Raw genomic sequence first — 26,289 nt, forward strand, 5'->3', positions numbered from 1 at the left:
AAATCCGTGAGAAACGGATTGTTTTAATCCCTCTTGGCCTCTGCTTCCTCTTGTCAGTCAAAGAGCTAATTAGATTTATGTTACCAGAAAATGATTCCACATTCTACGCAGCGGCTTTCCCCAAACCCCAGGACAGTAGAGAAGTATTTGAGAGCTTCTGGGAGTGGGGGTGGGGGCGGGGTTCTTTGGAAGAAGGAAAGATAAGAGTTTGGGGTTAGGAGGAGAGGCGGCTAGCCAACTTTGCATTTCACTGGTTAGAAAAAACTGGAGCCATTCCTCGGCTCTCTTCACAAAGTTCTCCTGTGTGGGACAGAAAGTGTCTCGTTCAACAGTCCAGGGAAAGGAAACTAGTACAATCCACTAGAAGAAGCAAAAATGTGCGCCCCTTCATCCCTAGGACGGGCTTGGAAGGCATCGGGCTACTTTCAGAGGTTCCTATTCACCACTGCAGGGAAGGGAGGGGAACATGAGGGCAAGAAGAGGGCCAGGTGCCTGGAATTAGCACCTCTCCTGTCAATTGAATAGAGGAGAAGCGAACCTCTAGTGATCCCAGAAGTTTATGCTAACTTTTCAGTATTGGACAATTTAAGATTGCACAAGGACTTTTGAGATCAACCAGTTTAGTTTATAGAAACTGTTCTTCAAACAAAATCTTAAACAGCAAGAGAAGGTACTTTATTGAGACAGAGTGTGTACACGTGTGCATGTGTGTATGTGTGCATGTGTGCATGCGTGTATGTGTGTATGTGTGCACATGTGCATGTAAGTATGTGTGCATGTGTGAGCACACATACATGTGTGTTTGGGTTGGGCAGGCTGGTGGGAGCCTGGTAGAGACTTTACCCTTAGCTCCTCACCCCTGGCAGCTGCCTGAGACACCATCAGGTAACCTCTAGGATTACTCAGAGCCCTGTGTCAAAACCTAGCACCACTGCATCTCCAGTGTTATTTTCCTTGATACTCATCCAGCCCCAGCTGTGGTCCCATCTCAGAGTTTGCTGATCCCTTTGCCCTGCCTGGCTCCTCCTAGGTCTTTCATATCTCAGCTCAAATGTTACTCCCTTGGAGAGACCTGCCTTACCCAAGTCCTGTGTAGAAACCCTCTCCTATCCCCAGACTGTCTTTCTCACATTTCCTTCCTTCCATAGCAGCGCTCACCATTGGAAGCGACATTGTCTGCTTATTGTTTATTGTCTGTCTTTCGCCCTAGAACACAAGGTCCATTAGAGCAGGACCTTCTCTGTCTTATTCAGGGCTGTTTTCCTAGTGCCCACAGCAGCGCTTGGTACACAGTGAGTGCTCGGAAAATATCTGTTGAATGAATGAGTTAAGGAAAACATAAGTTAGAGAGGGGCGGTAAGAGGTCCTGACAGCCAGGACTCCAAGCCAGGGCTTTTGTTCCTGGACTGCCCTCTCTTTTCACTTCACCCCATTCTTGCCCCCTTTGGACCTTGATTGCTACAGAAATAGTATCGCTTTTCTTCGAAAGTTTCTCATGTGATGGTGGGTTAAAGAATCCTGAATCATAGACTAAGGATTTTGAGTGTGAAGAAAAGTGCAGAAGGAAAGAGGTAGGTGGGAAAAAGAAGGAGGAAAATGACTGACCAGTCCTTGATAAATGTCTCTCTTTAGCAGATAACTGAAGTGTAAGGGTACTTTTCTTTCCATCACTAAAGCTATTCTCTCATCTACTGGTATATTCTGGGATCTTCTTTGTCACTTTCATTTGCTCATTTACTCATTTGGTTGGCTAAAAGCTTTTCCAAAAGTTTCCACAACTTTCTGTCCAGACCTCTAACTTAAATTAGGTCTTGGATGCTTCTGAGAACTGAGGAACTGAGGTCTTTTGAGACAAAGCCAGCTTCGGTTAAGAACAGGTGAAGACAACTGTCCCCTAGAGGCATAATTTTACCTTCTCCTTACATGGTATGTGTGTATATATATATATATATATATATACATATATATATACATATGCCCTCGTGTATTATGTACTGAATAAATATTAATTTCTCTACCCCTTTTCTTTGATTGTTTCCCAAGGGTGGGGAAGATTTATTGACTGTAGCCAAACCATTTCATCTATTTATTCAACTAATATTTACTGATCAATGACTATGTATTTTACTCTCTGCTCCTAGGTATAGAATAGTTACCTCAGTTCAAGAAAGGGAGCTATGAGATTATTCTAGTGGGTTGAATTTCTGCATGACCAAATAACTTTGCCTTGTTTTATAGCCCAAAAGTAATTCTTAAACATGTAAATGTGTTGCTCATCCCAGGAAGGTCAGGTAGAAAATATGTGAGTGAGTTACTTAAGCTCAAGTTCAAATAAAAGTGGGACAGTATTTTTATTAAGTTGAGGCACCTTTCTATAACGTATCCATTGTTCTCCCCTTAGTAATACAAAACTAGAAAAATTCACCTATGTTAAGTACCTGGATTAACTCCTCTTGATCACTCACCCATCACAAAAACAAAACAAAGAAAGAAAAATTTTGTTCCGCTTCAACATTATATTAAGTACTGAATAAATAGAGTCCCTGACCTCGGGAAGCGTATAGTTGCATGGAAGGAATAGACACATTTAACCACAATATAAAGAAACTGCTCCTTTAAAACAGCGTTTCCCCAAAATGTGGTACAATTACTACTAGTGGGTCATAAAGGTATACCAACAGCTGACAATTTTTTATTTTCTCATTTCATATTCTATATAATACTTTATATAATTTTTAATCACTTTTATGTATTAGGAAAGGACATAACTAATCTATCAAATCTGTGATTTCAAGGAGGTTATTGCTTAGGATGAGGCAAAAGTAAATGGCACTGTGTGTTTTAATGCTTTCTGCAGATCTTCCACATGACATGGGTACACCCAGTTTCCATAACTACCTGTGTCTTAAACTGTTCAGAAGTGTGGTTGGATGAAAGGAAGCCCGGAGTACGCGAGTGTGCATATTGCTGCTTTCATTTCTCTAAGACACTGAAATAATGAACTTAGTACATCTGAAGTTTGGGAAACTCCAATTTAAGATATATTAATTTCCTAGCAGGTGTTTCCCCAGGTCAGAACCTCAGAGTGGGATGGCTGGTAGTGGTACGCTAGGATGAAAAATGAAGGACGCACAGTGCTCACAGCAGGTTGCCTCTATGAATGAAAAGCCTGGAACTACTCCCGCTTTATGGCATGCCCCATCCCTCACCTCCCCGCTCTACTCCACCTCCCCCACCCCCCACTTTCCTCTCCTCCCATAAAAGCATGAACATCATTTGTAGTAGATAGATGATAGATGATATAGCTATAGGGAGAGAGATTAGATAGATAGATAGATAAAGGAAATAGGGATTTGGGATGACTTCTTGGAGGAGTTAGGCACTGTTCTCCCTGTCTTCAGTGGAAGCCCTACTGGACGCTAAGACTACTCAACTCCCAGGTTTTGGAGTTTTAGTTTTCCACCTGTCCCCAGCTCCCGGAATTCGTATATATGATGGGTCAAGGAAAATTCTTTTCTTTCCCATTCAACCAGTTTGCAACCCTATCCCCAAATGTGGAACTCAAGACCACAGCCTTGCTTCCTTCCAAATGAAACTCCTCTACTTATAGACCTCCTATTATGCAGATAGATTCAGCATTCTGCCCCTTTTGTTCCACCTATGTTGGTTGTTGACAGAGATATGAAGATAGAGAGCTTATAGTCTAGTAGGGGAACTAAGAATAGTACATAATGCAAATTCAAGGTAGAAATGAGTACAAGAGACAGCTAGGACACTATGGGAGTGGAGGTAAAAATTAATTATAAATAGAAGAAGGGTTATGAATAATGTGTTCTGGGAGTATTTTTGAATGGAAGTTCCAGAAAACAATTTGGACATATGTATTAAGAGCCTTAAAAATAGCATAGTATTCCCACCTCTAGAATCAGCCTAAGAAAATAATCAGAGGAGTGTTCAGATATGCAAGATTATCACTGAAATATTTATAGTAAAAAAATGGAGTGTCCAATAATGAAGCAATGGATAAATAAAGTTTGATATATCAGTGAATAGATATCAAGGAATACTTTTTTTACTTTTTAATGTTTTGGAAGAGTATTTAAAGAAATTTAAAAATACTTATAAAGTCAAAACAGTAGGATAGAGACATGTATGTAACATTTTATTTAAATTTCCTTTAAAAATGATATAGAATAAATAGGTGTAGGAAAATTATTGACAGGAAATACACCCAAATGTAAAGACTGATTATTTTGGGTTATGGACTTATGAATTGACTTATCTTCTTCTTTTACTTTTTCTTTTTACTTTTTGTTTCCTTTACACGTTTTCTACAAACACATTCATTATATTTAGAATGGGGGGGGCCTGTAATGTAAAAAAGAGAATTAGAGAAGCAGGTGTACCTATATGCAAATGAGTAGGTGTTTCAATATGGGCTACAGTATATGGGTGTGTATACACACACATACACATTTATTTAATAAAAACTGACTAACCTTTTGTGTAAGTAGGCATCTTCTTTTGAGAGATTGTCCTGCTTTTAAAAAAATCTTACTTAGTATCACAACTCTTGGTTTTCATTTCTGAGTATGCTCCAAGAACAGACTTTAGAAACGTAACATTCAGGCACAAACCTGCAGACTATTAAGGTTTTTTTTAAATCGTTTTTTGTTTTTAGACAACTGAGTTTTTACAGAGCCCCTTCAGAGGGATGGGTATCAGACATTTGTAGGAGAGGATTAGATTGTGGCATCCCTGATTGGGTAAAATCTTATACCTGACAACCTCAGTAACATGTTTGTTACCACCTAAAGAAAAACATAACCATCATTTGTAGTAGACAGATGATAGATGATATAGTTATAGAGAGATTAGAGAGAGAGAGAGAGAGAGAGAGAGATAGATAGATAGATAGATAGATAGATAGATAGATAGATAGATAGATAAAGGAAATAGGGATTTGGGATGACTTCTTGGAGGAGTTAGGCATTGATTGAGCTTTGAAAGATGAATAGGACTTTTATTGGGAAGGGTATTCTAGTGGTGACAAGTATATGAATAAGGCCAAAGGCAGGAAAATAAAAGGCATATTGGGGAAGGGCGAGTAGTCCAATTTGTCCATATCATAAGCTGGATGGAGGAGAAAGAGTGGGAAATAAAACGATTAGATAGGCTAGAGTTAGACTGTGCTGGACCATGAGAGCCCAGTACTCTTTTCAGAGATGAACTGACCCTTGCCTCTGTTGGCTGATAGTCTTTGTCCTGCAGAAGCACCTGGGTCCTCAGGTGGAGGTCCTAAAAAGGGTAAAACAGGTGGCTGTGCCCATGAGGATCTGATCCGCCTCCCTGCCTTGGACTTCCAAACAGGACCTGAAGAGGCCGTCAGTTTATTAGACCAAAGCCCTTGTTTTATAGAAGAGACAAGTGAGGCCCAGAGGTGTGTGATCCTTCCTTGGACCTCAGTCTCCTTACAGATGTCATGCCCAAAGGTGGCCAGGACATTGGGCAAGGTAGCCAATGTTCAGCAACAAACTACTCAAAAAACACCGTATTTGTTGACAAATTTGTATTAATTTGCTATACTCAATGCAAGGGTTTTTCAAATACATATGGCAATCTAATGCTCCTCACTACCAGATGTCATTATACACCTTTAATGGGCTCAAAGAAGTCAAGTACAAGATCACAGAACAGAAAAGTTGCAGGGTTGGTTTCAAACCTAGGCTTTATTTTTGCTATACTCTAGCTCAGTGGTCCCTGGAGCAGCAGCACCTCATCATCTGGGAACTTGATAGAAATGCAAACCTCAGTCCGAACTCCAGACCTACTGAATCAAAAACCCTGGGGACAGTACCCTTGATACTTGAAGACGATTTTATAACTAGATAGCTTTTACGATGTGACCATGTGATTGTGAAAACCATGTGTCTGATGCTCCTTTTATTCAAGGTATGGCCAGATGGGTAGAAAAAAATAAGAGGAAATAAATAAATAAATAATAGGGGGGAATAAGGGGTAATGAAAAATTGGGTAGATTGAAATACCCAACAGGTCAATGAGAGGGAGGTATAAGCGCTATGGGATGTATGAGTTTTTTCTTTTTTCCTTTTATTTCTTTTTCCGGAGTGATGTAAATGTTCTAAAAATGATCATGGTGATGAATATACAACTAGATGATGCTATTGTGAGCCACTGATTGTAACTATGGATGGACTGTATGTGTGTGAAGATTTCTCACTAAAAACATTAAAGAAAAGAAAAGAAACAATAGGAAAAGCAAACAAACAAAAACCCTGGGAATGGGGCCCAGCAATCTGTATTTTAAAAAACCTCTGGGTGATTCTGATGCCACATTAAAGTTTCAAATCCACTGCTCAGATACTTGAGCCACTGAATGGTTGGGTCAGGAGAATAGGAGGCCCCAAGACTGGACCTTTTCTCTCAGGTGATCCTAGACAACCCAAGGGGTAGCACTTGTACTAAACCTGGAGTAAGGCAGGGCTGCTGGCAAAGCAAGGGGCCCAGGCTAGAGCGGACGACAGGGAGGGGAACCTGCCAGACACTTTCTGAGAAGCTACTACTTGCCTGCTACATATTTGTGGGGATTTACACCCACTCTGATGAGAGATGGTTTGAGGTTACTCCAGTTTGGGAAAGAGGTGTGTTTGACAGGCCTACCCCACTAGGAGATTAAGCATAATGAAGGGCCCAGGTGAAGATGGATGTCTCTCTCCTGTCACCCAGCCCTGCATCTCTTGGGAGGGAGGAGAGCAACTGCAGCCAAAAAGCCACAGGGCCTCCAGGCACAGAGGCCTGGGGTAGGGGTGGAAGGGGGGAGTAGTCCCTTTCTGCAGCTTTGTCTGAAGGAAAAAGAGCAGAGGGGCCTAGTGTTCCGGAACACTCTTCCCAGGACCCCGGGGCAAACTTGACAGCAGGGGTACGGAGGCAGGGACAGTGCTGAAACCTCAGACCGGTGAGAGAGCTGCATCCTGCTGTCGAGCATCACCTCCCAGCCTCCGCAGAAGAGCTGCCATTGCCCTGGAATGGCGAACCTCCGGGCTGGAAGTTCAGCAGCCTCCTCGCCAAGAGCATGGAAAACCCCTTGCCTCTCCAGAGGTGAACTCCCTGTTTCCACAACCCCCACCTTTGTTTACCTCAGGGTTCAAGGGTCTGGCTTTGGTCTTTTTGTTTTTGTGTGCTGGCCTTGTGCTCGGGGCACAGAGTCCAGCGGCCAATCATCTGCTTGGATAGGATTTTTCAGTCCTAATCTGTACCCAGGCAGGCTGGTCTCACTCACGGAGCCAGGACCTTTCCCCTTCAGCCGCTGTTTCCTAGAAATGTGACCGCCCAGCAGTGTTATGATTCAAACAAGAGCTCCAGCCCAGGGCGCTGGGGGGGGGGCAGGGTGGAATTGGTAGTGTTGGACCTTTCGTGCCGCACCCTTGTGTGTTTCTCTTTCTGCACCCGTGTCTCTCTCTCTCTCTCTCTCTGGTTCTCACAGCAATTTACACTATTTCATGCTTATCTATACTCTCTTTGGGCTGAAGAACAGAAATCTTGCAAAGCTCAGGACTTGTTCTGGTTGTCACAACAGAATCTCTGCTTGCCCCAGGCATCGCAGGTGGGGCCTCTCTGTCCCCACCAAGCCTCCAAGCTGCAGAACCCTCTGCTTTCAGGCCTTCACGAAGCTCCAAATCCTCTGTACAAGCTGAGATTTCTCTTCCCCACACGAGAGAAAAACATGCCCTGGGGGTTGTGGGATAATGTGAAGAGGAGTCAGGCTGGGATAGAAGGGTGCAATGGATAGACAAGCTTTCTGCTCACTACAGTTTTCACTAGTGTCCCTAAACCTCAAGAGCTCAGTATTGCCCGTGCTGTCTCCAAATTACTTGGCGCAGTAATAATGGCCGGCAGGGGGCTGTCACTGTGAGATTGTGAGATAAGCGAGTGAGAAAGAGTGAATGAGAGAGGGGAGCCCTGCTATTTTGTTTTCCATCTTCCTTGTGATCTGCAGTATTTTTCCTCCTCACATAACAAGTCAGCTTCCTCCCCCACCCTCCTGATGTGACCTACTTATCTACTCCCTTTAAAGGGAGGTACCCTGGAAGGCATCCCAGCGCAGGGCGGTTCTGTCTGCTTCTCAGAGACACAAGTGCTTGAATAAAGGAAATCCAGAACCATCAAAATTGGGGCAAGGTAGGGGAGAAATTCGGTGGGGGACAAGGGACTTGGGGGCGAGTGGAGTGGGAGGACAGCCTTCAATGGCGAGCCCTGGGCTATAATGAGTGACCTGTACCGTGACTAAGGGAAATAGATTTTGAATCCATCAAATGAGGTGGTTGTAGCAGATGTCGACTACTGGAAGGAAGGCACAACAGAAGTGAAAAGAAAAATAAATTCCAGCTCTTGGAGGTTTCCCACTCTCTGTCCTTAATTCCCTGGGCTGAGCTACCTAATTTCTGAACCCCAATTTCCTTCCTTATCTACCAAATGGAGATAATAACTTCTACCCCAGAAGACTGATAAAAAGATTGAGTTATTTACCCCACCCTCTGTTTCTTCCTAAAGAAAACTTGACTACGTCTCATGTAACACAGATAAATGATAACAGCTACCATTTCTTTATAAGTACCTATTCTGGGGAAGACGCTATGTATAGAGTGTATCTCACTTAATTCTCAAAACTCTGTGAGAGATGCATTATGCCCATTTTACCCATCAGGAATCTGAGGCTCAGAGACGTTAAATCACTTGTGCAAAACACACAGCAAACAGCAGAGCTGGGGTTCACACCCACGTCTGCCTGACTCAAAGCTCGTGCTTGGAACAAACCCTCCCTGCATCCCCCCGCCCCAGACTGTAGCATCATCGGTTTCAGTGAGAAAGGATTTGGCAAAACCCTTGTCCCCACATCTTTAGTAAATTTAGAATGCTGAGTCAGATTGGGGCTAGAGGAATCAAAGAATAATTGGGTTGTATAATGCTACACTTCATGCTAATCTTGGCACCAAGGGAGAGATTGCCTGGCAGTCTGGGAGACTGCACCGTCTATCTGGTCTCTAGCCACTGGGCCTCCAGTCTGGCCTTCCTCCAATCCATTGTCCACTTTAAGCCACAGAGAACAATTTCCTGCTTAGATCAGTGGTTCTCAGTTGCCCTCAGGATTACCTCCAGATCCCATTTGGCCAGGGCCTGTCCTGTCCTTAGTAGGCTGTAGACTTGTTTTACTACAGCGGCCCTACCCCATTTCTTATCAAATGTATTGAAATGTACCCATCACTCATTACAATTTTTTTCTTTTAACTTTTTTTACTGTACAGTATAACATACAGAAAAACCAAAGAAAGAAAAAAAGCAATAGTTTTCAAAGCACTCTTCAATAAGTAGTTACAGGACACATCCCAGAGTTTGTCATGGGCTGCCTACCATTATCTCAGATTTTTCCTTCTAACTCCTCCAGAACATTGGAGGTTAGAAGGAATATACACATGTTTTTATCATCACTTTTATTCTTTTTTTGTGAACAATAACTTATATACAAAAAAGCAATAAATTTCAAAGCACCTCACAACAATTAGTTGTAGAACAGATTTCAGAGTTTGGTGTGGGTTACAATTCCACAATTTTAGGTTTTTACTTCTAGTTGCTCCAAGATACTGGAGACTAAAAAAATATCAATTTAACGATTCAGCAATCATATTCGTTTGTTAAACCCTACCTTCTTTGTATGACTCCACCATCACCTTTGATCTTTCTCCCACTCTTTAGGGGTATTTGGGCTATATCTATTCTAACTTTTTCATATGGGAAGGGGCTGTCGATAATATGGAGATGGATTTAGCTGATGTTTTGGAAGGGCTGGCCCTTGGGAGGTTGTAGGTTTCTGGAAAGTTACCCTAGTGCATGGAACCTTTGTAGAATCTTATATATTGCCCCAGGTGTTCTTTAGGATTGACTGGAATGGTTTTTGTTGGGGTTTGGCAAGTTATGATAGGTAGCAATGTCTAAATGAAGCTTGTGTAAGAGTGACCTCCAGTGTAACCTCTCAACTCTATTTGAACTCTCTCAGCCACTGACACCTTATTTGTTACACTTCTTTTTCCACTTTTGGTTAGGATGGCATTGTTGATCTCACAGTGCCAGGGATCATTACATTTTTATATTAACAAAAACAAGGATTTTTAATGATTTGAATTTTGGAATTATTAAATTTTTCAGCTTTCATATGTAAGTACCAATAAATTTTGGGGGCCCTTTGGAAAGCTCATACCACATGCCGCCTAATGGATGAAACAGCCCCATAACCCCTGTCCATGCTCTCTGCATGCCACGCTTTTTTTTTTTTTTAATTATAGATAGGTTTATTTTCACCTTTACAGATACAAGTTAAAAGCCTCAAGATCAAGAGTTTGGCCTATTTTCTTAGGAGTTGCTAATGTTTGAGAAAGTATCAGGGATTTCTCAGATGGGAAAGTTGAATAGTTCCATATTTTTTTCTCCAGTCCTTCAAGGGACTTTGCCAATATTTTTTCCCCCTATTATTTATTTTTATTCCATATATTCTACTCCTTTGTTGACAAGGTAGATAAAAGGAGCATCAGACACAAGGTTTTCACAATCACACAGTCACATTGTGACAGCTATATCATTATTCAATCATCCTCAAGAAACATGGCTACTGGAACACAGCTCTACATTTTCAGACAGTTTCTTCCAGCCTCTCCATTACATCTTGAATAACAAGATGATATCTACTTGATGCATTAGAATAACCTCCAGGATAACCTCTCCACTCTGTTTGGAATCTCTCAGCCATTGACACTTTGTCTCATTTCACTCTTCCCCCTCATGCCACACTTTTTAAACTACTGTTTCCTCTGCCTGGAACTTTGCTTTTCCTTCTACAACTATACCCTGCCACACCATTCTTGCCTCCCTCATTCCCCTACAGCTCATTTATTTTAGATTAAGTTTATAATGCTTAACCTCTCAGTTTCCTCACCTGTAAAATGGGAATAATAGTGATGCCTACTTCATACAACTACTGAGGATGAAATGAATTAATACTCCAAAGCCTTGCTCTACAAAGTATGGGCCATGGGTCAGTAGCATCGACATCACATGGGAACTTATTAGGAATGCATAATCTCAGGTTCCATCCCAGAGCTACTGAATTAGAACCTGCAGTTTAACAAGATTCCCAGATGCATATTAAATTTTGCATATTAAAATTTGAATGCATATTAAATTTGAGGAGCATTGTACTAATGTACTTAGAACAGTGCCTAGCACATAAATACTCAATAGATGATAGCTATCATTATTGTTGTTGTTTTCCTCATTATAAAGGGTCTGTTTTTTTAATCATCTCCAATTTCCTGCAGCTAACTGGCTGCTGCCAAGGTGTGAGAGGGTCCTGGAAGAGATGTGGGAGAAGAATGGTGACCCTTGGGGCTGATTGAAAGGGGTGTTTCGAACTACTGACACCAATGGGCTACTTTTTTTGTGGGGAAAGCACCCAAAGATTATTCCTTTCCCCCTACCCACTATCTCCTGGAAAGGCCTTTCTTGCTTTAGAAAGTTACCTGTCTATTGCCCTTACTGTTTGCTCCCCAAGCAAACAATGGAACCCATGAGGTTCTTTGAGCCCTATTTGGTGTCCTAGATGAAGAGGAGTCCCTTGGGAAAAAACTTTGGCTTTGCAGCAAGGCAGACCCTCAGCTGCTGTAAAATTCTGAACCTCACAGAGCCCAGATTTCCTCATTTCCAGGCTTAAAATAATGATACACTCCCTACAGGATTCTGGTGAGGATTAAATGAGAGGGCATATGTAAAGTTCCAGGCACACACTAGAGCTGAATCAAGTGTTCTTCTTTTCCCACGTTGGTGAAGTACGTAGAGCCTGGAGCTTCGGAAACTGCATGTTATTTCTTCTGAGTGCTTACAAATACCATCCTCCCCTTCTCTCCCCAAACCTGGGCTGGGAAGCTGAGCTAAGTCCCAACCGTGTGGATCCTCCAAATAGAGTCCGTGAGCGAGCTGGAAGGGAGGGTCAGTTAGGGTCCCAGGTGGGATGGTTTTGAAGGGAAGAAAGAACCCACTGTTCTGAAGAGCCCTAAGTAGACCTTGCAGGATGCTCCGACAGCTCCAGAGGCTCAGACCCTGCACGGTGTGGCCATGCTGAGCCACAGGCAATCTGCGTGTCCTGAAATGGTGCATTCACTGGCAAAGGCCTACGTGGAAATGTGAATATACTTTTCATAAGGAGGAGAGACTATGCCCTCCGAAGACTGGCCTTGCCCTACCCAAGCTGGCCCAGCGAGCTAGCGAGCGAGCGAGCCAGCGCAGCGCGGAAGGGGCCGCGAGGCCCGGCCGCAGCTGATTGGCCAGAGCGGAGGAAGGGCCCGACCGCGCGGAGGTGGGGAAGGGCCGGCCCGGGCGCCGCGGACCACCCCCAGTGGGCTCAAAGTGGGGCCTGGGGGCGGAGTGGGGGTGGCAGTGGGGACTCAGGACCCTGGCTCGGCCGAGAGGCAGAACAAACAAAGCAGGAGGGAAACCGGTCTAAGGACACGCTTCTCCCATCCGGCCCTGGGGCCTGCTATGGGATTGGCCTTGAGCTTTTGGTTCCAGGGCTTTATCTCTGCTTTCTCGCGTGCCGAAGGCCCAGGACGGGCCCGCACCCTTTTCTAAAGCAAAACAACCCCCTCCCCACCCCGAGCCCAGCGCAGTCTCCTGCTCTTGCCTGTACTGGGTGAGTGGTGGGTGGTGGGGAGGGCAGAGCATCCTCTTCCTTCTTTCTCCCCCCTCCCGCTAGCGGATGTGCTGACAAGGGTGGGTGGAGCCGGCCCTTGCTATTTCGGTTCCTTTTTTGCAGAAGAGTCCTGGGTTTCCTGCTGAATTTCCCGTAGGTTCCCTTTATGTTAATAATAATAGCTACTCTTTTCGGAGCACTTTGTACCAGTAGGCATTTTACATATATCTTTTCTGATTTCTCGGGGTGGGGGTGGGGTTGGGGGGGAAACAGTACTATCATTAACCCCGATTTACAGATAAGAAAACTTGAAGTTTAGAGAAAGTAATTTGCTCTAGGTTCCAGGTGGTAGATGGTTTAATGGGATTCAAATCCTGGCTGACTCCCACGCTGTGCTTTTTTCATTCTGTGGGCGCTCTCTGGGTGAGGCCCTATGCTGGAGGAGACTGGCAGAATCATCCAACTTCTACCCTAAAGACCCATTGTCCTCAGAGACAGATGTTTTCTGAGTCAGACTAGGAAATAACCTCGTTCTTGGGTAATATTAGAAAAAGACACTTTCCCCTAGTGCCTGTTTCTTTAGCACGGGAATCTAATCAAAGCTAGTAATCTAGAATCCTTTCCTGACTTTCTTGAGAAGAAGCATAGCTTAGGGCGCATTCTTCCTCCCTTCCTCTCTCCCCCTCCCCACTCTTTAATCCTGCTGGAAAACAAACAAACAAACAGGGCTTTGCCCTCTGTCCAAAGCCTCTCGGATTGGAACCCTCCTGCAAATCATAAATAGACATCATCAGCCTAGAAAAGCAGGAAAGCCAGGCATGAGAACACCTCTGTGCGGTTTCTTTCCAGCACACAGGGTGCTTGAGAAACAGACAAGTCTCCCTCCCACGTCTGACCTTGCTTGTCCCCACAGAATCTTGTGTCCCCAGAACAACTGCTTCAGAGTAAGAAGGTTAGTCTGGTTGAAAAGGTGTGAGTTGGCAGAAAACTAGAGAAAAACACACGTGGAAGGCAGCATTTTTGCTTTAATGAGGTATCAGTAAGGCAGTACTTGGTTTTTAGCATTTAAAATAGTACAAACAAGTATGGCTATGGTCACCTCTTACACATGATTACATAAGAGGAAAGCCTGCAGACAACCTGAAGGACCCATCCCTTATGAACCCTAGACAGAGAGTATGCAAACAGTTTACAAAGATTGCTACCTATCCCCATGTACAATTGAATCTCCAGTTCCCCATTCAGCTGGTTCTCCCTTTGCATATGAGTAACCCAAAACAGAACAGAACAATTAAGATTTAAAACAGACCCTTACAAGGAGAGGAGAAATAAATGGTACCAGGAATCTGGGATGAATTAATTTCTGCAGTTAAGCCCTGGAGGCCATGGAGTCATTGAAGGGGAGGTGGGAGCAGACCACCGTGCTTCCTCCTTGGTGAGTGATATTAGAACTACACTTTACCTCTTCTCAAGGCAGGGCCCTGACATCTACCCTTTAAAAAACACTTTCAGTTTCCACATTAGTAGAATAAGAACTTTGGTTTTAATGGTCCCTGGGCTATCCCCAAGAATCAGGAAACTCCTGAATTCTGCAGTGCCCACAGATTTTCATTATGTGATGCTCAGACCCTCAGTCTCCGTCATCTCGCTGCTCAGCTTTTCTGCATGATGAGATTATCACTGCCAGCTGCATGTGCATTTGCCCGTCAGAGAGCAGACATTCCATGTGTGAACAGGGAATATGTATCGCTGTGATAAAAAGTCCTGCAAATTTGAGGGATGCTGATTTAAACTGAAACAGCACGATACGGTGCCAACTCCAGCATACGATCCGGGGACTCAGGTCGGGGGCATAGCCTCCAGTTCCCATTCCAGAAGCCTCCATTTGAATGCCCCAGGACCTTGAGGAGCCAAGAGTCAGAGTTCTAGAAACTTCTGTGCCTCAAAAAATTACTAGATCTACTCCTAGCAGTCAGATAGGACTAATAGCACTAAAATTGTCAGCTTTGTCTATTGAGGTAAGGTACTGCTCGATATAATCCAGGTTTGGGATTAAAACCTGTCCTCGAGAGGCACTTGCAGGGGAACTCTATGTATATCACATGACTAAACGCTGTCACCACAAATGGTAAGATCATGTTCTCTCAGTAACAGCCCACACATAGTTTCCAGAAGGCATCAGTAGCTCCTTATAGTTACCTCGAACCCTCAAATCCGTAGATAGAGCCATAGGCTATGGTGGGGGTGGACTTTTTTTTTCTTCAAGTAATTCTAGCACAGTGTTCTGAGTGCCCTCATTGAGTCATACACAAGATATAGAAGCAGAGAGGAGGGAGGAAAGACCCCTTTAGCATAGTGGTCAGAACACAGACGCTGGAGATAGCATGCCCCTTGCTTGCTGTGCTGTCTGACCTAGAGTAAATTACTTAACCTCTCTGGGCTTCAGTTCCCTAATAGGACTATTGTGAGGGTTAAACTTCGTATAAATCACTAAGGACAATGCCTGCCCCATATTAAGTACTATATAAATGTAGCTGTTGTGGTAAGTCCTATGCTGGATGATTTACATGTATTATTTACTTAACATTAATAACAGTTCCTTTTGAAAAGAAAAATTCAGGAAATTTTTGTGTTTCAGTGTGCTAGTTGGTAACATTTGTCTGTGATTAGGTATATTTATGAGGAAAGAAATAGACATATGTATGGACCAAGTTTACTAGTCCTTTCTAAATAAAAGATTTCATACTGTGCCTGTTAGGTTTTTGTTTTTTTTTTAACACAACAATATGGATAGGAATCTCTCCCTGTGAGAATATATAGAACCATCTCATTTCGTTGAACTGCTATGTAGTATTCCATAATATGGCTAAATAGTACATTATTTATACATTCTCATATATTTATTGTGTGTCTTATATGTACTGTGTACCTCACGTGGGAGGTAAGCACAGGTGGCAAAAGCAGCACGTAGTATTATCCTCCAAGAAGCTTGTAGTTTTGTAGGGAAATTCAAGACTTACAGGAAATGAGAGACTAATACAAGAAGATATGTAATAAAATATTAACTTGAATTTAAACCTAAAAGTCATAGATAGATAGATGGTTGGATTGATAGATGAATAGAAAGAATGAGCCACATCCAGATGTGGGCCTGGATGCCTGGGGGTGGGGTGGATGCATTGGAGCTCTCTATATGGGTTTTGTGTTATTTTCACAATTGTCCTGTAAGTTTGAAGTTGTTTTGAAATTAAAAGTTTAAGGAAAAATGAAACAAACCCTAAATGCCAATGCTAGTGTAATGCTTCTTGGTGGGCGGAAAGATCCAATTCAATAGGAAATAACAATTTGTATATGAAGGAAGCCCTGGCTGGAATAGAGAGAAATATTACCCTTAGCTCTTCCAGCCTCACTGAAAAATTACTCAAGACAGGAAGGACAATCTACACTCCGCTTAGCAAGCTGCCACACAGCAGCGGCACGTAGCGTGGCCACTAGAGGTGGAATGCAGCAGGCCTGGGTGTTCTGAAACATGCTGGGCATGTGGCTGGCACCTGCCTTCTGAAGCAATGCAGACCACAGGAATCACCCCCATTTTCTGAAGGGGGCTCCCATTTTTTCTCCTCGAATCACTAGGGAGACAGATCTCTCTCAAGGCACAGCCACTCTGCTCAAGGAACCAGAATGAGATTTTTTTGAGGTCCTCAATCCTTTGTTTGGCCCCATTTCTAGGGAGGGAAGAATGCACAGGGTTGTGGGAGTAGTCGCCCCACAGGGCCCTGCTGGGGATATTCTGTGCTTAGGTATTCATAAGCTTTTGCCAAGGCTGCATTTCTTTGACCCCACCCCTAAGCACTAATGCTTAGTAACATGCTCTAAGCCAGTAACACCTGATTGCCACAGAGAATTAGGTTGTGTCAGAACCCACACTTGACATTCCTTCTTCAAGGCCCTTCCCAGATGCATTTTAATACCTCAATTAGAATGAATCTTTTGACGACAGCTGTGACAGCTCCACTTTTATTTGCATACATGTCTTTCCCTCCATACCGATCGAATAGTCAATAACCAATCTATAAAAAAATATTTACTAGCACCTACTATGTACTTAGCTCTGTACAAAGCATGGGCTTGGGGAGTTGGGGGAGGGAGGATTATAGGAAAAGTGAGACATGGCCCTGCCCTTGGGATCTTACAATCTTGATATGCAAGGAGAGCGCTACAGCATGGTGGGTCCTGACCTGGTCAAGGTAGGGCTGTGGGAGAGCAGAAGAGAAAGCCTGGCACTCAGGCCCCTGCAAGGGAATGGAGGGCCCACAGCAGGGGGGGTCAAACAGTATCTAGTTTGACACCCCCATCATTCCATGCTAGCTTCTTCTGGCAATCCTGGGAAATCACCTCCTGTGGTCATTTTGTCAATCAGTATTTTGCTCACAGATTCATAGAAAGTCATTGTTTCCCTGAGCATTCAGGAATACTGAAATTGACTTCCATTCCCACCCCCCCCAAGTTTAAAGAATTTCACACCTGCAGAAATTAAACTCATTACCAACCATCATGAAGTTTGCCACCTTTACTCTCTTTCTTTCTATCCATATACTTTTTTTTTAAATAAGTTGCAGACATCATCCATAAATACGTCATCATGAATCTCCTGAGGGGACTCTCCTACATAACCCAAATATCATTATCACTGTCAAGAAACTTCATATTTACATGCAGTCCATATTCAGTTTTTCCCAAATGTTCACACAATAATGTCCCTGATTGTGTTTTTCCTTTTATTTAAAATTCAAATCTAATCAAGAAACACTCATTGCAGTTAGTTTGGTTGTCATATGTCTCTTCAGTCTATTTTAATCTGTAATAGTCTCCTACCCTCTTTTTTTTTTTAATTTTCCCTTTCATGGGTGTGGCTTTTTTAAATTTATTTTTTATTATCAAACCAAAACAACATACAAACATGAACATTCTTAACATACAAATGTTCTGTGCATGGTGTACAATCAGTGGCTCACAATATCATCACATAGTAGTATATTCATCACCACGATCATTTTTTAGAACATTTGCATCACTTCAGAAAAAGAAATAAAAAGAAAAAACTCATACATACCATACCCCTTACGCCTTCCCCTCATTGACCGCTAGTATTTCCATCTACTCAATATATTTTAAACTTTATTCCCTGTTTTTTTTCTAAACCCCTTACCACTACCTTTCATTGTTCACTAGTATTCCAGTCCACTCAATTTATTTTAACATTTGTTCCCCCTATTATTTATTTATTTTTAAACCATATTTTTTACTCATCTGTCTATACCATAGATAAAAGAAGCATCAGACACAAGGTTTTCACACTCACACAATCACATTGTGAAAGCTCTATCATTATACAGTCATCTTCAAGAAATATGGCTACTGGAACACAGCTTTACAGATTCAGGCACTTCCCCCCAGCCTCTCTAATGGGTGTGGCATCATTGAAGTGTGCAGGTCAATCTTCAATTTGGGTGTGTTCGATTGTTTCCTCATCAGATTCAAATTAAAATCTATTCCATTTTAAGAAAGATCTAGTTTCTTCCAACCTCCTTCTCATGGTTGTACCCACTCCCTTAAAAAGGGAAAGCCTTACAGATAAAGGAACTTAATGTTGTAGTGCCCTGGATTTTAAAGCTAGCAAGAATGCAACATTCTAGAGGTGTCCAATTTTCAGATCCACTTTCAAAGTGTCAGGATTGGGCAAACATTTTATTCTATCTTGAACCCACCCCCTTACTATCTTAAGCAGAGCCATTCTCTGCATTTTGTTCCTTGATCACTAAACTTAGAGGACCCAAAAATCTGCCTGCAGCAAACATGCTTATAAGTCATGTTGCTTGAGATTTCACATGATGGCAGGGAAATTGATTTCATGCATGTATTTACCTTTTCACTCATACAAGAAGAAATGCAATTATTCGGCAGTTATTATTGAGCACAAATTGTGTTCAGTATTGTGTAAAATACTGTAACAAAATTCTTGATGGCTCAGAGTCTAGTTAGGGAAGAAATGCCAAAATCTTTATATGTCTATATATGTCAAGGAATGACTTGATAATTACTTGGTGATGGAAGAGATGAAAATAAATGGAAATCTTTGGCAAACTCGCCAAAGGTGGGGTCTTTGGGGATTGGTAAAGAAGAGTAAATTCAGATTCAAGGGTGAAGGTGAAGAATAACTGATTAATAAAACATAGAGACAGGAATGAGTAAGCATTCTGGGGACAGTGAGAATGCCAGCCCGACTAAATCAGAGGGTGTGTGTGTGGGAGAGCACAAGTGGATAGATGGAGTGAGGCTAAATTATGGAGGATTTTAAAATAACCAGGCAGAGGAAGGTGTACTTGGTTTAGTAGACAGTAGGGAACCTTTATAAGTTCTTAAGTGATATGATTTTTTCTAAACGGGGAGTAGGCACTATTTTAGGTAAGTTGGTCCAACAGGGGACACTGTATTAAAGAATTGATTGAGTTCTCATAAGACTAATGTGGAAAGGAAAATAGTAGATCTTTGTCCCAAGTCCAGTGCCACATTGAAGAGCATTTTACAACCCTTCTTATTAGAATCCACTGTCAGAAAATGCAGTTGGATTTAAGATCCTGTGAGATCCTACATAAGTTCAAACTGACCCACTAACCTTTTGTGCTAATGGCTTAAAATTTCCACACTTGGTTCTGGTTGGATTGGCACTCTCCCAGCTTGCCTCACTGTGGTGCCATGTTTCCAAAGCTTCCAAGCTACAGGCAGAACTATAATTTTAGTTTCCTCATTTTTAAAAAGGTCAAGTTAATGGAAGTTATTAGTGTGTCAGCTGGACTTTCCTAGTTGATGAAGGTGCACGAAAACGTTGATAGCCTTCTTCCAACTAAAAAGGCTAGTCCATCCTCCGAGATGCTAAGCCTTGTCAGGACTTAGTACTTTCTCTTCATTCAGTGCTTTGCCACACAGCTGAAAATTACCTGTGACTCACCCAAGCTGTTCCAGCTGTTCAGTCCCAGACAGGAATGTTGAGCCTTTTGAGGTCCCAGGAAAGGAGGGTGCAAGCAGGAAATGGCCTGTGAGCCAGAATCAGGGGCGATGCACAGACACCCCATGAGCATTCCAGAGAGCAGCGCTAGAAATGGCCTGTGCAGAGCCATTAAGCTGATTTCTCTTGTGGTCAAAAGGCTGACTGCACTTCCCCCTCCGTTCCCTGCCTGAACACTCCTCAGTTTGGAATTTCTTCCAATGGCTACCGTGTTTGGTTTTCGACCAGAACAAACAAAGAAGAGAGATTTGTTTTCCTGTCTGCTTTTGCTGAATGGAATCTCTGATTCTACTTACTGGTCATGCCTTAGGTACCAGGGGCTGGATAGGAATTTTAACCCAGAGCTCACAGGATTCCCAGTTTTACTGAATTCTTTTCCATATCATGACCCTAAGTTCAAATTTAATCCTTTCCCTCCCCTCCATCATCTCTTCAATCTGTGATTGATTTTGCAGCCAACTCCCTACTAATATTCTATCCAGAAATTGCTATTTCAGCTGAGCTTCCCCAAACTTGAGCATCCTTACCAAATATCTTAGGCTTCATCACTGACTTATTGTCTTCTCATCTGAATGCCTTTATGGCATAAGTCTGAAGTGGTAAAACAAAACAAAACAAAACAAAACACAACAACAACAAAAAACCTCTGATTTTAAAGGAAAAAGAGAAATCTGGAATCTTACCCTGTTTCTACCTAATTCTAGCTTTCCAAAAGTTTCAGACAAAGGTTTCTGGAAATCTTGTTGTGATTTTTTTTCTCCCTTTCACCTTGTTTTCCTCCGAAATGAAAATGAGGTGAAAAGGAAGGAAGGGGATTATGAATCAGAGTGATTAAAAAAACCACAACAACACATAACGTGCATATACACACAACACCACACAACACAGGGAGAGTCCTTGCATTTCCCGTTTCTGATCCTAGGGATCAAGAGGTAGAAAGAACTCTCAGGTGAGTAAATTCACAGATGCCCATGCATATCTGCACCATTCCCCATGGGTTGTTAGAGATTGTCCAGTGAGGGTGTTGGGGATGGACTTCCGTTTTGGTTTTCTTTCTGAACCTTCTTCCGGCGAACATCCTGTTCTGTTATATACATCCCTACTGCCGTCTCCAAATTGCTAGGCTGAGAATACTGGAGTGTCTGGCCTTGGATTTGAAATAGAAAATGATCTGGCAAGACCCAGTTCCCACGCCAGGGGCTATTGCTGAGTCTTCGCCCACAAGCCCTCCTGCACTTTAACTCCCTCTCCTTTCCGTCCAGGTCCCTCAAGATCTTAATCCCTTGCCTGGCTCTGCAGTTGGGGGCATTTGAAAAGGTTTTCAAATGAGCTTTTAATGGATGGCAATGCTTGCACACATTTAAGAAGCAGCTTTTTCCCCTCCAGGATATTGGCCACGAAACTGCTCTCCTCCGTTCTCTGCCACACATTAGGGTTGGTGGAAAGGACCGCACAGCCTGCCCGGGAGGAGACAGTGGCTGAGTTGGGGCATCTCAGGAGGAAGTGGGGGGGGAGGGGGGGAGGGTGGCAGGTAGTGAGGCCCTGAGTGAGAGATGGGGCTCTCCTCGGGGATTTGCATTTTGCAGGCTATGTTTAGAAGCAGCTTTCCTGCTATAGTCAGAGCGGTGGCACACTATGGCTATAATTATAACTGTAGAGTCACTTTCTTTCTAAAACTATTTTCAGGTGTTTACCCCTTTCTTTAAAAAGGAAAAAAAAAGTGTTTCTTAAAGCCAGGCAGTCCGGGTGCATTCTCTGTCTCCTGAGGAGGGATGTGAGAGCTGTTCGGTAAAATTCCACTCAGCTTTCTTGAAATTACCTGGGGCCAGGAACTGAGGTGGGGCTTTAGAAATAGCAGGATCTGAATATTCTCGCTTTCATCACCTAGACACGCAGTGGAGTCCTGAATAGGTTACTTGTGTAGAGGGCTCTGGAAGGCCGGATTCTTGAGTTGTGTTCCTGCTTTGTCTCCTCATCAGACCTGAGCTGCCGCTCTACAGTTAACGTAGCACAGTGGTCTGTGGGAGCCAAATGGCCTCGGTTTAAATCTCAGGTGACTGATGGTGTGACCTACTCACTAGTTGTGTGACCTTGACAAGGTCCTCAGCCTGCACTGCTCAGTTTTCCCCTACATAAAATGGAATTCCTAACAGTACCTACTTCATAGGATTGTTGTGAGGCTTAAATGACAGTATGTGGAATAGGGTCTACCACCTATTCATGAGCCCTGTTTATGTTTTTGGTTTTTCCTGTCTGTAAAATGCTACTACCTGCTCTGCTGGTCACCCTGCACCATGGGCAGGAACAGTGACCCTGGGGGAAATACGGAGGAAAGTCAGGGTGCCTCCCCTTTGGGAGGGGGAAGAGAGTCCTCACAGAGTATGTAAAAAGGAAAAACATCTGCACCCATTTCCCCCTCATTGAAAGACTCAGGGTCTGTGAGAGGCTTGGGGGCGTTGTGGTGACAAGGGGGCCCGTGAGAGGCTCGGGGCTGTGTCATGATGAGAGGGCATGAGACGCTTAGGGAGACATCACCACTTGGGGTGTGAGAGACTCAGGGGCGTCCTCAGGACAAGGAAGCCTGTGAAAGGCTGGGAACTCATGGCCCTTCCTCCATTGGGAGCAGTGTCTCAGCGTGGCCTGGGCATCTCATAAAGCAGCTGAGGATAATGCAGGCCTCTGACACGCTTGGGCCTTCTTCTTTGGACTGTAGCGCCTAGCTCCCAGATCGGTCTGTCCCAGTGGTCATGCCCTGCACCCCCAGGCCTCCTGGCTGACACGGTGTGTGAAAGAAGGGTCAGGAGGGAAGACAGGCCTTGGCCTTGCCCACTGTGTTTTTTGGTAAGGGCCTTTAGGGCATCTGGTGGGATCCTGTCACTAGGCCCGGTATCTGCCACCCCCCGGGGCTGTGGCTCCACCTCTGGCCCTGTCCTCCTGGCCCCCCCTTGGTGTGGGCCTGGCATGTCTAGGCCTTGCCCCTGCCTCTCCGAACCCCCAACCCATTCTGGGCTTTTGCAATCGTAGACCTCCTTGCTTTGCTTTGTCTTTATTGAAATCCTGTCCACATCTCTCAAGGTCCATTCTCAAGCTCATCTCCTCCATGAAGCCGTCCTGACTGCCTAGTTCACAGCAGTCTCCGTATCCTAAGTTTCCTACTTATCTATTCCATTCGTTTGAAAATTAGGAATGCACTTAATGATATTCTTTGAAAAGATCTGAGCACCTGATAGATTACAAGTCACTGGGGTAGGTGTTGGGGGCGCACCATAAAAGTAAAGCAGAGAACCTTCTTTTATCAAGAAGCCTAAAATCTAATGGAATGACCTGGAAAATTCCTTATTGTTATATGTTGCTTTAGATGTCTGATGTTATTAATTAACTCAATAATAATAACAATAATAATAGTTAATAATTATCAGGCTTGCTCTGGGCCAGTACTGTACTAAGTACTTTACATGGATTGTTTTATTTTACCCTTAATAGTACCCTTATAGGGGAAATACTATTATTATCCCTACTTTACAGATAAGGAAACTAAGGCACAGAAAGGTTGAATAGTTGCCCAATGTCAACTAGTAAGTGAGAAAACTGGTGTTTGAACCAAACAGCCTGACTCTATTGTTTACACTCTTTTTTTTTAACTTTTTTTTATTGTATAGTATAACATATATACAAAGCAAAGAAATGAAAAAGCAATAGTTTTCAAAGCACTTTCAACAAGTAGTTACAGCACAGATCCCAGAGTTTGTCATAGGCTACCATAATATCCTCTCATATTTTTCCTTCTAGCTGCTCCAGAATATAGGAGGCTAGAGGGCTTAAATATTTTTTTATCATCACAGTTGACTTTTTTCCCTTCTTTTTCTGTGAAAAATAATATGTATATACAAAAAAGGTATAAATTTCAAAGCACAGCACCACAGTTAGTTGTAGAACATATTTCAGAGTTTGAAATGCGTTACAATTTCACAATTTCAGGTTTTTACTTCTAGCTGCTCTAAAATACTGGACACTAAAAGATATATCAATTTAATACTCAGCATTCGTGTTCATTTGTTAAATCCTATCTCCTTTGTATAATTCCACCATCACCTTTGATCATTCGGTCCCTGTCTTTAGGGGTGTTTGGGCTATGGCAATTCTAAATTTTTCATATTGGAAGGGTCTGTCACTAATATGGGGTAGGGAGATGGAACTAGCTGATGTTCTGAAGAGGCTGGGCTAGGTTTCAGGACTTATCTGGACCAGGGACCCATCTGGAGTTTGTAGTTTTCTGGAAAGTTACTCTAGTGCCTGGAATCCTTGTGGAATCTTATATATTGCCCTAGGTGTTCTTTAGGATTGGCTGGAATGGTCCTGGTTGGGGGTTGGCAGGTTATGATAGGTAGCAAGGTCTACCTGAAGCTTGCCTAAGAGCAACCTCCAGAGTAGCCTCTCAACTCTATTTGAACTCTCTCTCTGCCACTGCTACTTTATTAGTTACACTTCTCTTCCCCCTTTTGGTCAGGATGAATACAGACAGTGACAGGTCTGGATTCATCCCTGGGAGTCATCTCCCATGTTGCCAGGGAGACTTTCACCCCTGGATGTCACGTCCCACATAGCAGGGAGGGCAATGATTTCGCTTGCAGAGTTGGGCTTAGAGACAGTGAGGCCACATCTGAGTAATAAAAGAGGTCCTCCAGAAGTAACTCATAGGTAAGCCTATAGGTAGTCTAAGCTTCTCCACTACCTACATAAGCTTCACAAGAGTAAGCCTCATGATTGAGGGCATGGCCTATTGATTTGGGTATCCCTAAAGTTTGACACAGTATCAGGGGATTCCCTGATGGTAAGGTTTAAGGATTCCATATTCTTTCTCCCATCCCTCAGAGGACTTTGCCAATATTTTCTGATTATCTGCTTATACTCTAAGATGTATCCAGGCGTTGCAGTAATCTATACAGGATTATTCTGTGCTCCATGTGTTTCAATTGTTCAAATAAGCTCTACTGATAGGTTGCATTAGATTGTGCACTACAGAAAATTTCAGTTCCAGACCAAATAAATCTTTCTTCCACTGGTCTCAAAGAGTATGTGTGGTTCTAAAATATAGACACTGTCTTCCTTACCCCTATGTTCTGAATTATTTTAACTCCAACCTGTTTGGCTTCATTCTTATCTCTAAATATCAGGTTATATATACAAAACAGTCTCTCAAAATCCAGAAATAGTAATCACCACTGTGGACTTAATGTGTCTGCTCTAAAAGCTTACAATCTAGGCCCCTGTTTTCTTCTAAACATTTTCTAAAGGTGACCATACTATTCTTGTTCTTTTGTTTCTGGCTTATTTTGTCTCACCAAGTGTCCCACATGTTCATTCACATTGTTGCATGCCTCATAACTTTGTTCCTTTTTGTAGCTGCACAACCTTGGTTCCTAAGTATACACCATCGTTTGCCAATCTACTTCTCCGTTAGTGCATCCTTCAGCCACCTGCATTCATCAGGCATCATGTAGACGCCCCAAAGTTCACAGTCCATCAACACTCTCAATTTTAGATAATTCCATTGTTTGCAAGAGAAAGAAAACCATGAACACACCCTCGCCAAATGGGAAACCTAAACCTCCTCTTAACTCTTGTCCCTCCCCCCATTATTTACCTCTGCTGTTGCTGTGGAAGTGCTGATGGTTTCCTTTTGAACCTAGCTCATAGCATGCAATAGCAGTTTTCCCCCTGTACCCTGGACTTGAACACTCTTTATACAAGAATCATATCTTTGAAGTAATTCTTGCGAGAACTAATTCATATTTCGAGTGTGAGTCAGTGGGACACATAGGTCTATATAACCCCTTTCAATCTTGTTCATCTTCAATATGGTAATATTACTTCTAGACCCACTAGAGAACCACCTTCACTCCTATCTATTCCCTTACATTGAAATTCAACCTCATTAGCTAAAGGTTCACCCATCTTCAGCTTCTGTGTATCTCTAAATCCCATATATTCTGTATTATAAACCTCTGATTATACCTTTATGCTGGTCATAAAAGTGGAATCATGCAGTATCTGTTCTTTTGTGTCTGGCTAATTTCACTGAGCAATATGTCCTCAAGCCTCTTCCATCTTGTCACGTGCTTCAGGACGTCATTTTGTCTTACTGCTCCATAATATTCCATCATATGTATATACCACATTTTGTTGATCCACTCGTCTGTTGATGGGCATTTGGTTTGTTTCCATATTTTGGCGATTGTTAATAATGCTGCTATGAACATCAGTGTGCAAATGTCTGTGTCATTGCTTTAAGCTCCTCTGGGTATATACTAAGTAGTGCTATTGCTGGGTCATAGGGCAACTCGATATTTAATTTCTTAAGGAACTGTCAAACAGTCTTCCATAGTGGCTGCACCATTATACATTCCCACCAGCAGGGCATAAGTGTCCCAATTTCTTCACATTTGCTCCAACAGTTATAGTTTCCTGT

At 42.9% G+C, this 26,289-nt stretch overlaps 1 protein-coding gene and 1 long non-coding RNA gene across 4 annotated transcripts in view; one reads left to right on the forward strand and one right to left on the reverse strand.

Annotated features, from left to right (window-relative positions):
• LOC143691331 (uncharacterized) overlaps positions 1 to 19,955 on the reverse strand; it is a 35,077-nt gene extending 15,122 nt beyond the window's left edge. Inside the window, exon 1 of the long non-coding RNA XR_013179471.1 lies at positions 19,764 to 19,955. This is a non-coding gene — a long non-coding RNA (uncharacterized LOC143691331). The remainder of the gene's footprint in view (positions 1 to 19,763) is intronic.
• Positions 1 to 26,289, forward strand: part of NINJ2 (ninjurin 2) — a 113,911-nt gene that overhangs the window by 367 nt on the left and 87,255 nt on the right. Inside the window, exon 1 of one of the 3 annotated variants that reach the window (XM_077169646.1) lies at positions 7,748 to 8,199. The exons of the other annotated variants lie outside the window; for them this stretch is intronic. The gene's annotated coding sequence lies outside the window, so the exon portion shown is untranslated. Of the gene's footprint in view, positions 1 to 7,747; positions 8,200 to 26,289 lie in introns of those variants that run through there. 3 annotated transcript variants of the gene reach the window in all.

The sequence above is a fragment of the Tamandua tetradactyla genome, chromosome 7, assembly GCF_023851605.1.
Source record: "Tamandua tetradactyla isolate mTamTet1 chromosome 7, mTamTet1.pri, whole genome shotgun sequence".
Taxonomy (NCBI): domain Eukaryota; kingdom Metazoa; phylum Chordata; class Mammalia; order Pilosa; family Myrmecophagidae; genus Tamandua; species Tamandua tetradactyla.